The following is a 15,649-nucleotide window of genomic DNA, read 5'->3' as shown; positions in this document are numbered from 1 at the left end:
AGGTTATAGCCACCTTGGAAATGTTTGCAGAGCAGAATTTTTCTCTCTCTCTCTCTTTTTTAAAAAAGTATTTAATTTTTTTCTCACTTCTTGAGAGCAAACTAGTGTTACGGTATGTGGCTAGCCTGCAGTTCCCTAGCTAGCAAATTCTCTGCTGGTCAGGTCTCTGTGCGAGCATTTGCGTTCTGTCATTAAGCCTTTAGAGATCTTGCCAGCCATCGGTTTGGCATCCAGTCATTCCCAGCAGGACTGGTTGCCTGTATCCTGTCTTTAGCTAATGCTCTGTCAACCACAGGGGGAAACTCAGCCAACAAGGTATCTATCAGCCTTTCAAGGACCCACAGTTCTTCCATGTGGACTGGAGTCCTGCATTCTGGTCTGATCTATTTATTAAAGAGCTCTGCCAATCAGTAGACCTTGTAAAAAGTAATGTTTCCCCTTCTCCTGTCCCTCCTCCCTGGAAAATGTTGATGTGAGCGACAAATGTTTTTTTTTTGTTGACTTATTCCATGGAAATTTACAGGTTCCTTTGGAAAAGAAAAGATACATCTTCAGCTGTTGAAGATCTTTCACTTTAAGGCTTTTCAGATTTCTAATAAAGGAAAAGTAATCGAGAATTTTCAAGGAAAGTCACTAATCACTCTGAATACATGGACTTCAGTAAATGCCTAACTTTCCAGCAAGGCTGCTCTTTGCCTATGGTCACTAATGACTGAATGGGTTCCTTCTCACAGAGGTGCTCCTGCAGGGTGGCTCTAAGGCTTGCTGTGACATATGTTGCCATCGGCTTTTCTGGGCAGTATTGGTTACCTCTTGCCACCCCTTTAGGACACATCATTGTCCAGCCTTGCTGGTGACTTGACATATACAAAAATGGTCTGTTTTCTTGATGGACTCTCCTGGCTGTCTGATCATCTCGATGGCCTTCAAGCATTGTCTCAGAAGGGGTGTTATTCGTTTGGAAGACAGGTGGAATTGTGTGCCTTAAATTCTTAGCAAAAACCTTGATCTAGTTACCATTTCCCTCTCCCGTTGTGGACTAGCTGCGGTCATGTGTGCTATAACTGGAGTTTTCACTCCTTTGTGTTGGAGAGATGGTATCTGAAGTGAGAGGGAGCCCTCGTAGCCACTTCGGACCCAAGACAGGGGTTTTCACTTCACTTGCCCTTGAGATGTGCAGAAACCTGTGACAAAGCCAAACAGTTAACACAGGTGTCTAGTCTTGCATCATCCTTTCTTGCTCATCCAAGCACACCTGGTCCTGCTTTCCCCTCCCACTAAATTTTTGCCCACTGCTAACCTTCCAGTCCTGAACGCACACTCAGGAGCATGTCTTTGTTTTTATCCAGACCATGGGCTTCATACTTCATGGACTAGAAAGAGAGGCATTGCATCACAGCCAGCTCCTTAGGCTCAGCTCTGCTGTGTAAGCGTGAGGGGAGGTGGAGAGGGCTGATTAGATAAAGTCTGGAACTGCTCCATTAGTGAGATGTGCTCACAAAGCCACTGTGATCACTGGAATTAAGCTTTAAAATATTTTGGGCAAACATTGTCCTAGCCCAGTTCTGAGGATTGCTTGTGTATGTGTGTGTGTATGATGCTCTGGCTCAGCCTCCTTGAGCTTGGCAGAGGGCTCTCTTCTGAAACCTGGACCTGTGGCTTCAGCACCTAGTGGCTTCTTCTGAGCCGGTCTCCAGCTTGCTTAGAAGATATCAGCCAGTCGTTTAACCACATGGCAGCTCTGGGAGCAGCTGCACTGGTAGTAAAATGCATTGGAAGCCCAAGAGCCTTGCCTGTACCTGTCAGCTGTGGGAGATGCATCTCTCCCTCTTGCCTGCCCAGCTCTGGAAGTTCAAGCCTCTGGGAACAAAGCACCTCTTGCGTGCTGCTCCCTGGCTGTACGTGCTGTGTGTTGGACACAGGAATCTGTTGTCCCTAGAGGGCATGTCCACTGTCTGCCTTCTGGCCCCCTGTACCTCTGAAGTAGCTTGACTCCCAGAGACTGATCATTGCAAAGCCGGTGAGGGACCGGTGCCTCTCGTGCCCCATGCTTGCTTTGCCCCAGCCCCATACAAGCTGCTCCTGTGAGGGGAAGCAGGGGGATGCAGAGTGCCAGAAGATGGCATCTCTCACCACAGCTCTTTGTGCCTGACCACCCTCTCCTCTCTTTGTCAGCTGGTAACTTCAGGATTCACCACATGGCAGCACAGATCGAGGGAGACAGTGGGCGAGCTGCAGACTGACGTGCTGGGGCGGGTGTGATGTCGCAGACCCCCCAACCATCACACTGCACCAACGGGGAGAGAGCCACGGGGCCGTAAAGCAGATAACGACAACCGAAGAAGCCAGCGGTAGAGGTGAACAGCATGGCTCCAGTTTCTTACGTCCTTTTCCAGTCCCATGTGTCTGTGTCCCTGTGACCGGCACTGGGAAGGGAATGTGGGAGTTGGTTTTGGTTCGTGCACACCTTGGGGCGGCTGGGGCTTCACTCCAACACCTCTGTCATGCTGTGCATGAAATCACCGAAAAGCTGGTAGGGGAAATGCGGGAAGAGCGGGTTTTCCTTTGGAGAACGCAGTTCTGTCAAAACTCCATATGTCTTGAAACATTTTTAGGATGAAAAGTGCTATTTTTTAATCCTGAAATAACTTTTTAAAATGTGGTGCATTAGGTAATATAAAATATAAAGTAAATAAGTTCAGCCAGTCTCGACCAGATTTGAAAAGAAAGATTATTTATTCCTGGCACACACACACACACACCCCGCCCCAAGAACTTGGTCGTATTCAGGTTTGATCCTGGCTTTGAAGAGAAAATTTTTCTGATCTTGAGCGAGTCCAAATTACAGACATTACAGAGCCTCGCTTTTTTGATGAAAGTCTTGGTCCTCCATGGAGCTTAGTGGGAAGATCTTGCTTTAGGATCAAACCCTATTAATGCTGCATAACCGTGTGGTTCAGTGGGGGCCCTCTGACAACAGGCTCAGTCCCCACCTGGAGACCAGGCAAAGTGCCACACAGCTGACGTGACCGACTACGCAACATGAGACCCAACCAAGCGTGGTATCAGTGAGGAACAACCCTGTGGGCAGGGCAGTGGTCTGGGACATGAGATCCGGGCTCTCTGTTCCCTGCAGACTGTCCCTGTAGCCATGGCCCCACCACCTGAGATCATCCTCGCTAGACAGCAGTCCCCCACAGCTGTTACTGCCCTGGCAATGGCTGTCAACCTGCCATTAGCACTAATTAACTGCGCTATGTACGCAAAGCCCCAACCTGATGAGGAGGGTGGCCAGAGGTGACGAAGGTGGCTTGGTACCAGGTATCAGCTCCTCAATGACAAGGAAACCTGCAAGCCTTTTTCCTCTTGGCTTCTATCACGTTACAAAAACTTTGGGGGGAGCCAGAAGAAATGCAACGGTTGGAAGCCTGCAGGAAGCTCACCAGTCATGGGGCTGGTGGAACACAAGAGCTGATGGACTTGGCAGTGAATAGGAGTAAACCCAGCAAGGGTTAGGTGAGGCCGGTGAGTGTTATTTTTGAAGTGGCACAGAGAGGGAAGAAGGGAAGGCGGGAACAACTGTAAGGACATTTTTGTTGCTGACTGGTCCAAAGGAATGTGTATAAACAGCTTTAGATGTATTTCCCTGAGCATGCTAAGTGTATTTACTGCCTGCTCTAATTGGTCTTGCCTCAAGTTAGCCAGAACCAAGAGTTCCCATGGGAAGTACGCTTCACTGACTGAAATGGTCTGAAGACTGGTGTTTGCAGTGCAGCCTGTGTTAATGATTGCCCCCGAGCTGTCCTTTCTCACAGCCTTCTGCTGGAGCATCTGGGGTGAGCCCGAGGGTCCACCTGCCGGGTGGCTTTATCGCAGGGCAGCAGCAGGGCTCGGCTGGCACCAGCGCTGGAAAGGGCTGCGTCTCCCTCCCGGGAAGGCTGGTCCACATAGCCGAGGCAAAGGATGCTTGAATTTATTTCCTGACCCTGCTGCAAGCTCCCTCACTCCACTCAAGCAAGTTGCAGACGAAGGCTCCCCGAGCAGGGGCTGCATTTTCCTGACATGCCAGTTCCCATGCAGGCATCACCAGCCAAAGGTGGTTTTGCATGTGCAAATGCCCCTGCACACAAAGTGTTTTTTCCCAGTATAACCTGGGTGACCACTTTTGCTGAAGCGTTCAATGCAAGCAGTCAGCAAAAGGAGGGAGCGGGGTGGGGGGGGAGTGGGAAGCATAAACCAGTTTCTCATTGCAAAATGTCGTTTTGATGGAACTGACATTTTTGGCAAAGCCAGTATAAATTTCAGTGTTTTGTTTTGTTTGTTTAAAAAAAAAACAAACACAGAAAATGTCCAAATATGTAATATTGACATTTTTAGAACCAAATGTTTTGCTACTTCATCCGCTGGGATGTTCTTAAAATTTGAATTAACTTTTTCATAAAAATGCTACAAAGAAACTAAAGGAAAAATAAGTTTTAAGTTCTTCTGAAGTACTTGGGCTTTTCACAAATTTTATCTTTTTACTCTGACTCAAGACCTGAGCCCATCCATCAAACAGAAAATGAGATGCCCTCTTTTGGAAAATGCATGTTTTACCTCACTGGCTAAGCCAGTTAGTTGTGAAAATGTTTCCAAAGAGCCGTGCCTGCGGTTGGTGATCTTTTGGGCTGTTAGCATCCTCTTGCCAGCTGAGCCGTGCACACGCCTGTAAAATGCATCCTTGGCAGGGTACCAGCACCGTTGGCTTCCCCACGCAGGGAGCACCAAGGCAGAGGCAGAGTACAACCCAGGTTATCACCTCATGTCCAAAAGCAAGATAAAGCAAAAATTTAATCAAGCTGCTGGACTTCTAAGAATTGCTCTCTCTAATGGTGCTCAAGGGTAAGAAATGTTGAGGAAGGCAGGAATTTGGGGGGTTTGCTGGATGCAGAGTGGTACAAGAGCATGGCATGGGGACTGCCGCTTCCTTGCTTGTTGCCAAACCGTGGGGCCAGCAGAAGGTGTTGATAGGAAGCACTGGTGTGGCATATCTTTTTAGTTAATTTCCTGTGTTAAATACTCGCTGTAAGTGTTGATTACAATTGCAGTTCTCTCTTGTCCATTATATTGCTTTGGATATACAAAGAGAACCCAGAGCATGTGAAAAACTGAGCAGTTGGTTTGCATTTGGTGTCCCTGGAGCTGGGCTCAGAAGCTCCAGCAAGGCTTGGTTCGTAGAGGTGCTGAACCTCTGGTTTCCCTTCTCTTTCCCTGCCACCTTTCCTTCAAAGCTCTTCTTTCCTTCTTCTTTCTCAAGTCCCACCAGCCTCTGACATCTTGGACGTGGCTCTCAGGACCTGGCAGAAGGGTCTCCCCACATGCCCAGGAGGTGGTGCAAGTCCCACCCGTCATTTGTCAGAAGAAGTCGCAATAAGGTAGTGAGGAAATTTGCCCAGGACCACTGAAGGGAATCAGTGGCAAAGGAGAGATGGAAAAATCACCCCCTAGAAGAGACAGGACTGGTCCCACCAGGAAGGTTGACCTTCAGGGAGTGCGGTGGATCGAGCACCAGGAAGACATGGCGTCACATGTGACATGCATGCCGACCCTCCAGGAGTTTTCCAGGAGTTGTTTTTATTTTGTGTAGAAGCTCTGAGCCCCAGAGACCCCCTGTTCGGTCCCTCAGGGCAGCACTAGCAGGGTTTGCTGCCCACAGCCCCAGAAGGGTCAGATTTTAAGGCTGACTGGCAGGGCTACGAAAGCCTTGAGTAAGTCCGATCTGCTTTTGGCTTTTTTCCTTGAACCGTTCTCTGCTGTGCTTTTTCTTCCCTTGCCATCCATCCCATGGTGGTTCTCTCTCCCCCCTTGCCCCCTGTGGCCCCCTACCAGCCCCAACCCCACCCTTTCCCTGAGTGTCCCAGTTAGAAAGCAGAGAGGTAACTACGTGCCAGCCGGTACCTTCTTATCTAGTCACAGTGTGTTCCCCTCAGGGAGTTTTTGGCCTGGGATTGTGTGTGTGTGTGTGTGTTTTTATATGCTTTATTTTTATCACAGAAAGGATAGACAGTACATTATGTCTTCAGTCCAGGAGGTTACACATTAGATAAGAGACCAGCAGATATACTACAACTGCTCCAGCCTGTGGAGTTATGTTCCGGAGATAGCGCTGGGAACGTAACAGGTAAACTGCTTCCAACCCCCCGCGTTCAGGCAGTGGATTTTGTGTCAACAAATCCAGATCCGAGCAGAGATTTCAATGTTGATGTTCCTGCAGGCAGAGAATAAAGTCCACAGTGCTCCCTCCGTCTCTGCCGGGCTTGTACCTTCTCGTCAGCCCCCACCTGCCATCTCCCCCGTCCCAGCTGCTCCTCCTCCCGCTGCATCCTCACCCCTCTCTGTCCCTCTGGATGTGCGGTGTGGGTCAGCAGTTGCCTTGGGCTCCTCCACGAATACAGCTAGATTCAAAAGGGAAGGGGGCTGGGGGAGTGTAGGAAACCGTGGTGGCAACAAGTTAGTGATAGCAAATGTTAACAAAAATTGGGAAAGGGAGGTTTTTTAAAAAAAAAGATATTATGGTATTAAAAGCTAAGATCAGAGATAGTTTATCTGTGCCTACTTCTTGCACCTTCCTTGAACTATCTAGGAGAGTTATAATGCTGGAAATTTCACACTGATTTTTAAAGGATTAAGGGTGAGCCGCAGTACGGTGATCCCTTTTTTCTGTCATTGCAATAACAGTGTCCTCACCACTGAGCCACAGCTGTGGCAGGCTACGGCAAGCATCCAGGGTCTGGTTCACCAGCATCTCCACCCCTCACAAAGCTCAGGGGCACACAGCCACTTCCACAAATCCATCCCTAGTCTGGCAAGGGAGGTGTTGCAGAGCCTTTGAGTCATCCCACAAATTTGTGCCCTCCCTCACCTCCCCCCAAGCCTTTGTCTCACATTGTGAAGATTAACAGCATGTTGCAGCATCATCGTGCTGCGATGGGGATGGTGGTGCTGGGTTTATTTTCTCAGGAGTAACAGATAAAGGTGGCACCAGCTACTACCCAACACCAAAGCTAAATTAGTGAATTTATTATTCTTCTAAACCTGACAGACGTGACAGGGGCTGTTTTGGATTTTGATCCAAAGCTTAGCAAAGCCCGTGACCTCTGTATCAGCCTGACAATGAGCAATTGCGGCCATGCTGCCCCAGCATCCATCAACCGCGATGATTAAGTGGCGTGACTGCCTTGGCAGAGATCAAAGTCACTGTAACTAAACATTGTCACAAGATGGATGTCTCCTACTTAGAAAATATTGTCTTAGGCTTTAGTTTCTGGGTGTTTCTGTGATGGTCTCACCCCAGTGTCTGCATCCTTAACAAATGTTACCCAGGCTTTAATGAATATATCTTTGTGGCTTACCTGGGAGATAAGAGCAAACCATCACCCTAATTTCGTGGTGGGGGAAATGAGGTACCACGAGATTATCAGCAAAGTGTAACCACTCATTTTGACACCGAGCATGAGTCATAGAAATTTCAGCTTTCCTGTTTAGCTTTTTTTGTAGCTCTTTATGCATCGTCGGCATGGCTTGGGATGGCCCCGGCCCCAGTCCCAGAGGCTGACAGCCTCCACGCATCCAACCTCTCATGTCTCACACTTGGCAACTTAAATGAGGGATATGCAATGCACATCTCAATTCTCTAATTCCCTGCCCTGGGAGGGCTTGGTATTTCCTCCTTGGTGCCCTGATGCTTCTGTTCATGCCACAGATATTCAGTATATGTTTAAGTTTAATGTAAAGCTGGCATCACCTCTGAACTGCCTATTATTTTCAAAGAATCCTGTGGTAAAGCTAACTTGGCCATTAGACATAGCTTGCTAGATTTACAATAACAGAGCACATCAAACAGATCTCAGACTAAGCTGTGCCGATGCGTCCCTCCCCTTCCCCAAAGCTCCACACCGATTGCTCCAGTGCTACTTATGTAATACAAATGTGGGACCATGTGTTTTCTGTTCTAGAGTTTTTAGAGTTTCTTTCTGGTGAAGAAAACCAGAGCTGCTGGAGCCCAGGTCAGGAAGGTCCACGCAGTTCTTACAGCCTTCTCCATCTGCACGAGTCCCCAGCCCCAGCCGGCTCCTAGGAGTTTGCAGGTTGAAAAGATGAGAAAGGAGGACAGTCCCTGCCACATCATACTGCTGGGTCCAGTTTGAGCTCCTCAGCAACAGCTTCTGCTGAGCCCTTCGACAGTTTCTCACCTCCATCCTGGGGAGCCATGGGCAGAAGAGACCCTGGGAACTCTTGGCAACCACTACTGCTACATCCTCAACCCACGTGAGAGCAGTGAAACCAGCCATGCAGCACCCCAGGCATCTTCATTCCCTTCCACACTTGCAAGTCTTCCGCCATCACTGCAAAAATGAAGCCTCGTGCATGTCTGCTCTCCGTTTCCCTCCCTTCAGCCCCTGCAGTTATTTCCTCAGCTGCAAAACTGACCAGGTTTAAAGGTCACAGCAAGGATGCTCCCTCAAGGGCCCACAAAAGACCCATCCCACTCTCTCTGCACTGCATAATGGGGCAGGAGGACACCTTCACATTTGCTTTTATGAAGATACTACCCCAGAGGTCATGCTGCCAAGCCTGGGCTCCACTTGCTTGGGATTATTCACGTGCTGCCCAGAGAAAGCGGCCATTTCCCTTTGGTACAAGAGGGATTTTAGTAAAAAAAAAAATCCTTCCCCATTCCCAAATGAGCTAGCTGCTTGAGGAGACTGAGGGTACGTTATTAGCAAGGAATTGTCAACATCAGCATGGTCTGGAACAACAAATGGCATGTGAAGCCCTAGAGAGCTTGACTTGCACATGTAAGAGACATGTAGCATTGGGTTTAGTAAATCCAAACCAGCCCTCCCATCTTGAGAGTGTGCTGAGAAGTTGCTGCAGTGAAAACGGAGCCGGTGTTCCTGGGGCTGGGGACAGAAATGCTGGAGGTGCCTGGGGTGACTGGTTCCCAGGTTCTGGTGAACGCTGCGGGTTCTCACAAGCCAGCTCATTTGGAAGCAGTAGATGGGATGGGCAGATGGACTTTGGTTCTTCCTTCCTGCAAAAAATCCCCTTTTCTGGCTCAGCTTGTGGCATGGCTTCTGATGCTCAGCTTGGACCACAGGATGCTTTCAAGGTATGAATGCAGTTCTCGGCAATGACCTGCTGCTCTTAAGCCCTGACAACTAGTTGGAAGCCGAGGCGGTGCTTCTCCCAGGTCCCGTATCCCTACCAACCCCCCTCCTTGGGTGCTGTGAGGTCCCCTGCGGCCAGCTCCTCCCAGCCTGGAGGGCTTTGCTGGGGTAGCACCGTGAAGGCTGGCAAGACCACGCTGCAGGTGAGCCGTTCCCCTCCTGCACTTTACAGCTCTGGGACTGTCCAAATTGGCCTATTTCTGAGGCTGAACATCTCACAGTGGGTTTGGGAGCAGGTTATTCTGCCCACCTCTAGCTTGCTTGCTTCTCCCCCCACTCCCCCAAGTCTCCCAGCTGCTCACCGTGGCCAGGAGCAGGGCTGGGATCTGCTTCTCCCGGTGTGCATGGTGGGGCTGGGTCCCTGCTCTGCTGTACAAGCAATAATTAATTGCTGCCCTTGGTGAGGAGCACCTGTGCCAGCAGTAAGCAGCACTGGCTGGAGAGCGAGCAGCAGAAAGCTGCACACTGCGCAGGGGCACAGCCGTGTCAGTGAGGGTATGGCATCCACCGTGGCTTCGGAATGGGGGTGTTTGGAAGCAAATAATCTCCACAGCGAGGGTTCCCTGTGGGCTTTTGGACCCTCAACATCACAGGGCAGAGTGGGTGCACACTGGGACAGGGGAGCTGTGACCCAGCGGGTGCTCCCCCCAGGTGGAGTGTCAGGCAGAGGTGCAGAAGCACTTTCATTCCAGCTAAGCTGTGTCGGAAAATTGTTTTTTTTTCATCCTCATTCTAATTTTGGGTTCTGAACTCAGCGCCCAAAACACGCACAAGTCAAAAGTCCAGCGGGCCAAGATAGGCGTGCCATTGTGGGGCTGCACGAACAGGAGTAGGGCGGAAGGGAAGAGGAGCTGAACAGTGCGGTCTCCCCTCTTGCTGCCCAATATTTTTGGTGATCTTCATGCACTGGCTACCTTCAGTGATGTCCACGCTAGCTAGGGCTGAGCTGTACCTCCCTTGTCTAAGTTGGACCTCCTCTGTCCCCTCCATTTGACTGTTTCTCCACTTTTAAAATCTGTTGTCTACGTTTGCAGTGATGTAAGGCAGTCCAAGGAGTAACACTGTGGCCTGCAACACGGCACGTTCCTGTATGTTTCCAGGCTGATGAAATGTCGCTAGACCTCCCAGCATCTGTTCCAGCAGCACAAAGACGGGACCAGAGTCCTCTGTGAGGATGGGATGAGGAGACAGCGTGGCCACCAACTCAGCCCTGCCTGCAGGATGCGGCCCCGAGACCAGATGCAACTGCACAAGCAAAAAGCCAACGACTGATGAAAATTTTGCAGACAGTTCTGAAGATGTTTGGAAATTCTAATGGAAAAAACATTTTCCGGCTTGCAAGTTAGTGATGATAATAATAATATATTTTGCCTGTGTGACTTTTTCAGCAAGATGGGCAATGATATCACATAATAGATGGTATCTGCGCTTTGTTCCATGCCCTTATTTTGATCATCTCCCACCTCTTATCCCAGTCATTCATGAACCACTCCCTCATTCACCCACAAATTTAAATGGACAAGAATACAGATCAGTTTGGCCTTGAAAATCAAGCTTTTTGTGGTTAATACATTTCCACCCGTGAGGCAAGACACTGATATTGGCTGAAAGCAGATGCTTCTGACGGGACTCTTATCTCTTACACTTCCCCAAAGAGACCTCTACCTACCATCTTTCAGCACCTTGTGTGTCCGGACTCTGGGTACTGAGCCAAGGTTGTACTTGCAGCAGTGCACAAAATGTATTACATTCAGTGCACCAAAATTTTTTTTTACAAAAATCACATCCTAAGAAGTTCCCTGAACATTCTTAAAATAGATTTTTCCATCATTTAGGGTCGCATGCAGAACCTGGCTGATGAGGTCTGGGAATCTGCTGTTAATTTGCTCATTAGGAGGTATTTTTATGGTGGCTTTCAGCACTCATGAGTTTTGTGTTCTTTCTAAAACTCCCACTAAACTTCTGACAGCAAACTTCACGAGGAGGGATTTGCCCACTTGGTAGGTCCCATCAATCCCCTAAAATCAATCCTAAATCTGAACTCGCCTTCTCTCACTGTGGTGCCGCGACAAAGATCAGGCACACGCCCGACCCCAAATCTGCCATAACGGAGAAGTCCTGGGTTGAATAGATTCAAGCAAGCTTTTACCTGTCTATCCCAGGAGTGTACCCCAGCCTCTGACAGCTTGCCTGTGCACCGGCAGAGTCCTGGGCAGTGACGTACGCGGAGCAGCGATGTGGCTGGGAGCGCGGTGGGGAATGCCGAGGATGCCACAACAGGATGCGCGGAGACATAACATGTCCAAGTGGGGTAACTGAGGCAGACGGAGCAGGAATGCGATTAAATTACCCCTGCGGGATTTGGCTGAGACGCTGGGGCGTGCTGAGCTCGTTCCCCCGTAAGAGGGAGGAAGCGAGCGGAGCGGGCTGGCTGTTTGTTTTGGTTTATCAGATGGGACCAACCGGCAGCAGCAAAGGTTGCGGTTTGGGGAAAGATGGATTGCAGCGCGTTCCCCGGCTCCTTCTGCGTGGCCTCAAGTGCAACTAGCGGAGGGAGGGAGAGCAAGTGAACATGTCCCTGGGCACACTGGTGTCAGAGATGGAGCCACCTGTGGAGAGCGGCCAGGGAGCCGGCAGGCGCTGGAGGGGCAGACTCCACGTGTCCCAAAGTGGTGGCCACAGTCCCGCCAGCTGCACACAGAGCCCCAGCCGAAGGAGCCGGCATATGCTTTTTGTTTTGCATGCGCTTCCCCCTCTGCAGCAGAAAACCTGTCTGCTCTGGCCAAGGAACGGGTCCCAGTCCCCCGAGGTCCCTCCACAGGGTCTTGAGTAAGTCACAGGGACGACGACGAGGTGCAGCAAGCGGCTCCTCTGCAGACAGTCTGAGCCACTCCTGTCCAGGAGAGTAAGTTAAAGCAAATCTTTGCGGGCTAATTCAGTGTGCAAGCTACAGGGCCCTTGTCTGATCTCATTCTTCAATGCATTCAAGAGGTTTTTTCCTTTGAGAGAGTTTCGGGGTTTTAACCTGAAAATGCCATTTACTCCAAAGCAAAACTGTCTGTGGAAAAAGGTAGTTTTGATATCAGCGAATGCCAATAGTCTCTTGACAGTGGTTTCAGCTCTGAGGAATCCTGCACTGAAAATATTTTAGGTTCAGTAGTAGTATTGCAAATAAAGTGAACGTGGAGTAAAAAAGTTGGGAAACATCAACACTGAAATGTTTTGTTGCCGTTGATCCTCTCTGGACATGCTCATCAACGAACTCAGACCTCAATAAAGTTTGCCAAGTTCTGGCCTTGTCCTGATTCAGGAAAGAGAAAAAACCATTTCTGATATTCTGGAAATTTTCACAGGATTGGGAAACAGTTTCCCACTTAGTCTGTTGGGTATTCACCAGGCGTCAAGGCTCTTTGCCCTCGTGCTGAGCTTCATGGCAATATACACACATCCTGGACCAGAGCTAGAGCGGGCTGAGGCGTGTGACAAAAATAGGGCGTGTTTTCAGATGCCACTTGGGAAATGCTAGATTTTACACAAGGCATGAAGATTGTCTCCATGCTGGTAAGTGTTTTTAAAATAAAACCGTATTGTGGGGTGGTGGTGGGTGGGGAAGAGCTTGAGACTCTTTTCTGTATTAATAAATCCTCCGACTGTTCCTTCTTAGGTTTTGCAGGGATCTCGAGTGCCTTTTTGTGAGGCCCTGAGAGCACAAGACCACCAGTCCGTCAGTGCTGCGTGGCTTGCTCACTCTTCTTCTTTCCGAGCCCGATTTGGAATTATTACTGTCAGGCCCTTTGCATTTTAAGCACAACTTCCCAAGTTCTGTCACTTCCTTAGGACCCAACCATGTCCAGCAATGCCAACAAGCATAGGAGCGGATCTGTGGCTCTCACAAAAGCTGGGAACAAGCTTGTCGAAAATTTGCAGAGCAGTTCTTACAGCAACTGGATTTGGCCAGTATCTGAAGCATCTCTCATGACAAACCAGAATCAATAAAGGGAACCTCAGCAAAATTGCTTCACCTCCCAGATGTATTTCCTTCCAGTGACTCCTGCCTTTCCCAGTTTGCACGCTGTTTATGGGTTAAACCAAGGTAGGGTTTTTTTCCCTTACCTGGCAACGCTGCAAGTCTCACATGGTATCTGAGCAAGAAGGGAGGTTGCTTCCAGTCTTCTACGCAATTCAGAAATCAGGATGTTTACGTAATAGTTTCCAGACTATATGGACCGTGTCAGAGCTCTGAACTTTGCTGGAATCTCTGAAACAGTTGATTATGGGTTTCAGTTCACATGTGAGAGGAGGATTCAGGTGGCTCTTGGTGCATTCATATCCCTGTGTTTGTCCTTCCTGCCTTTAAGCTGTCACCTACCAAAAACATGCTGAGGTCAGGATTCAGCTGGTGGCCTCACTGGTGGAAGAAGCAAAAGCTGGCCTGCAGTTCCCTCTTTTAGTTTTGCAGGAGCTTGGGAGTGCTGACTTTAGTGAAAACTTGTTTTTGTCGGTGTTCAAAACTGCTTGCATGTTACTCAAGAGGCAGAGGGGCAGCAGACCCGAACTGGTTAAAGTCACTTTTCTGACGGCAAACTTTGACCCCTCCCCAAGATGTTAATTTCTAGTGCCAACCCCAAAAAAGCTGACCAACTCCACCCCCTCCCCCCCAACCCTAATCCTGCTTTTTGGCAAGTGTTAAAATATTGTGACTTTTTTTTTCTGGACTTTTTTTTATTTTATTTTTTTTGAGATCAATGAACCCGATGACCTCTCTCCTCTTGCTATATAACAGCTACCCATTCAGGATAACACATCAGAGCACCTTTTTTTATTTTTTCTTTTGCTAACTGGCTGAGGAACTTAAAGAAGGCTGAGGAGCAAACCCAGGTTTTAATGCCAACAAGCGTCACTGTATGGATCCTGGTATGTTTCTGAACAGATTTCCTTGGGAAATAGGGCAAGTCCCAGGGATGGTGTTTCTGCAAGCAGCTTTGCTGGCTGCCCTTCTTCCCAGGCAGCCATGGCCAGGCAGCCAAAGGATCAGCCATTTCTGTGCCGTGAGTACACTGAGCCTTTTTCCTTTGATCCAGACAAAGGCACAGGATGGAGGGAGAGGCAGCAGCATGCCTATAGTCCCAACAGCCTGCAAGTGCGTTCAGCCGTGGCAGCTGGATGTACGTTACAGCAGCCCTGAAATGTCTCTTTCTGATGACAGCTGAAGCTGATGTTGCGTTGGGTCAGACATTGCCTTTGCCCAAACACCAGTCCATCTGGTCTAGATCTAAGGCATGCTCTTCCCTGAGGCCCTGCTGAGAGGAGCGTTAGGGTTGCTTCAAGCTGTGCAGCCCTTCAGCAGAACGCCAGCATTCACAACCCCGGCCGCAGCCATGCTCCTGCATGTGGTAGCCAAGAAAACCTGCAAGAACTGTAGGCTTGAAATGTGCCCATGGGAAAGATGACTCTCTTCTGGGTCATTAACTCCTGAAAATACTTTAGCCAGGGCCGGCTTGCCAAAAAAAATCCTAAAACTCAATGACAGAGAGACAGATCTGGCTGGTTAGGTGTAACCAGAGTCCTTACCTACCTCCTAAACCATTGTCCACCCCTATTAATGGTTAAGCTCTCTCTCTGTCATTGCTTGCTGTTCCTGGCCAATTCAAACTCTTTCAAGTGGGAGAGAGAGGGAAGAATGGAGGGAAAACACTATCAAAGACCTGCTTGTTGTATTCCTCAAGACACCTATTTCAACAGCACCTCAAGTCACCAGTAAGTGGCATTTGCTTTCCTGTGAAGGGATGTTCGTTTGAATTCAGAAGTGGGTGAATGAGCAGGGCCCTTAGCCTATGGGTGAACGTGTATTTGTGCATAACTCCCATCCTAAGTACTTATGTGGCATCCTTCCCTCGTCCCCACGGTATCTCAGAGCCTCATTTTCCTGCTTGTTTATCTCCAGAGGATTCCTTAAAAAAATGAGGTCTGACTAACTTGCCCAAGGTCACACAAAAAACTCGTGGCAGCAGAGAGGGTCAAGTTGAGGATCTGTCGGCGTGGCAGGTGTATCACGATGAAACCCTTCTAGTGCTCCTCAAATATCATGGCAGCCCTTCAGCTTTGGGCACCTGCCCTTCTGCTTGCACGGTGGGGGGTGAAGCTGTACCAGCCTCATGCCCTCGTGGGGCTTTGTGCCCCATGGGCGCCCGTGCGTGGCATGGCCGGTGTCACAGGGGCTCTGCCTGGCCACAGGGCTGAGGGCAGGTAACTCATGCCCCTGATCAGCCGCTGACGTCTCACCCTTTAACTGAACTGAAACTGCTGAGAGTGACAGATTTGCCAAACCACGTATTTTTTCCTGTTGCAGTCAGATATTCACTGAGGATTAAGCTGAGTCCACTTCCCTACTGTCCCTCCTGCCCAAAGGCCATGACGTTATGTTTGAACCAGGTATGTGT

The 15,649-nt window shown here is 49.3% G+C and overlaps 2 long non-coding RNA genes across 2 annotated transcripts in view; one reads left to right on the top strand and one right to left on the bottom strand.

Moving 5' to 3' along the window:
- Window positions 1–15,649, top strand: part of LOC121094636 — a 119,694-nt gene that overhangs the window by 56,613 nt on the left and 47,432 nt on the right. The window contains exons 2-5 of the long non-coding RNA XR_005829910.1: window positions 2,176–2,357; window positions 7,995–12,770; window positions 12,874–14,966; window positions 15,559–15,641. This is a non-coding gene — a long non-coding RNA (uncharacterized LOC121094636). The remainder of the gene's footprint in view (window positions 1–2,175; window positions 2,358–7,994; window positions 12,771–12,873; window positions 14,967–15,558; window positions 15,642–15,649) is intronic.
- Window positions 6,003–11,438, bottom strand: LOC121094637. Its single transcript, XR_005829911.1, has 2 exons — window positions 11,359–11,438; window positions 6,003–6,456 (listed from the first exon to the last, which is right to left on the bottom strand). It is a non-coding gene; the product is annotated as an uncharacterized LOC121094637 (long non-coding RNA).

This window comes from Falco naumanni, chromosome 10 (assembly GCF_017639655.2).
Source record: "Falco naumanni isolate bFalNau1 chromosome 10, bFalNau1.pat, whole genome shotgun sequence".
Lineage (NCBI taxonomy): Eukaryota > Metazoa > Chordata > Aves > Falconiformes > Falconidae > Falco > Falco naumanni.
The sequence above is the reverse complement of the archived record's forward strand: the minus strand, read 5'-3'. Positions and strand labels throughout refer to the sequence as shown.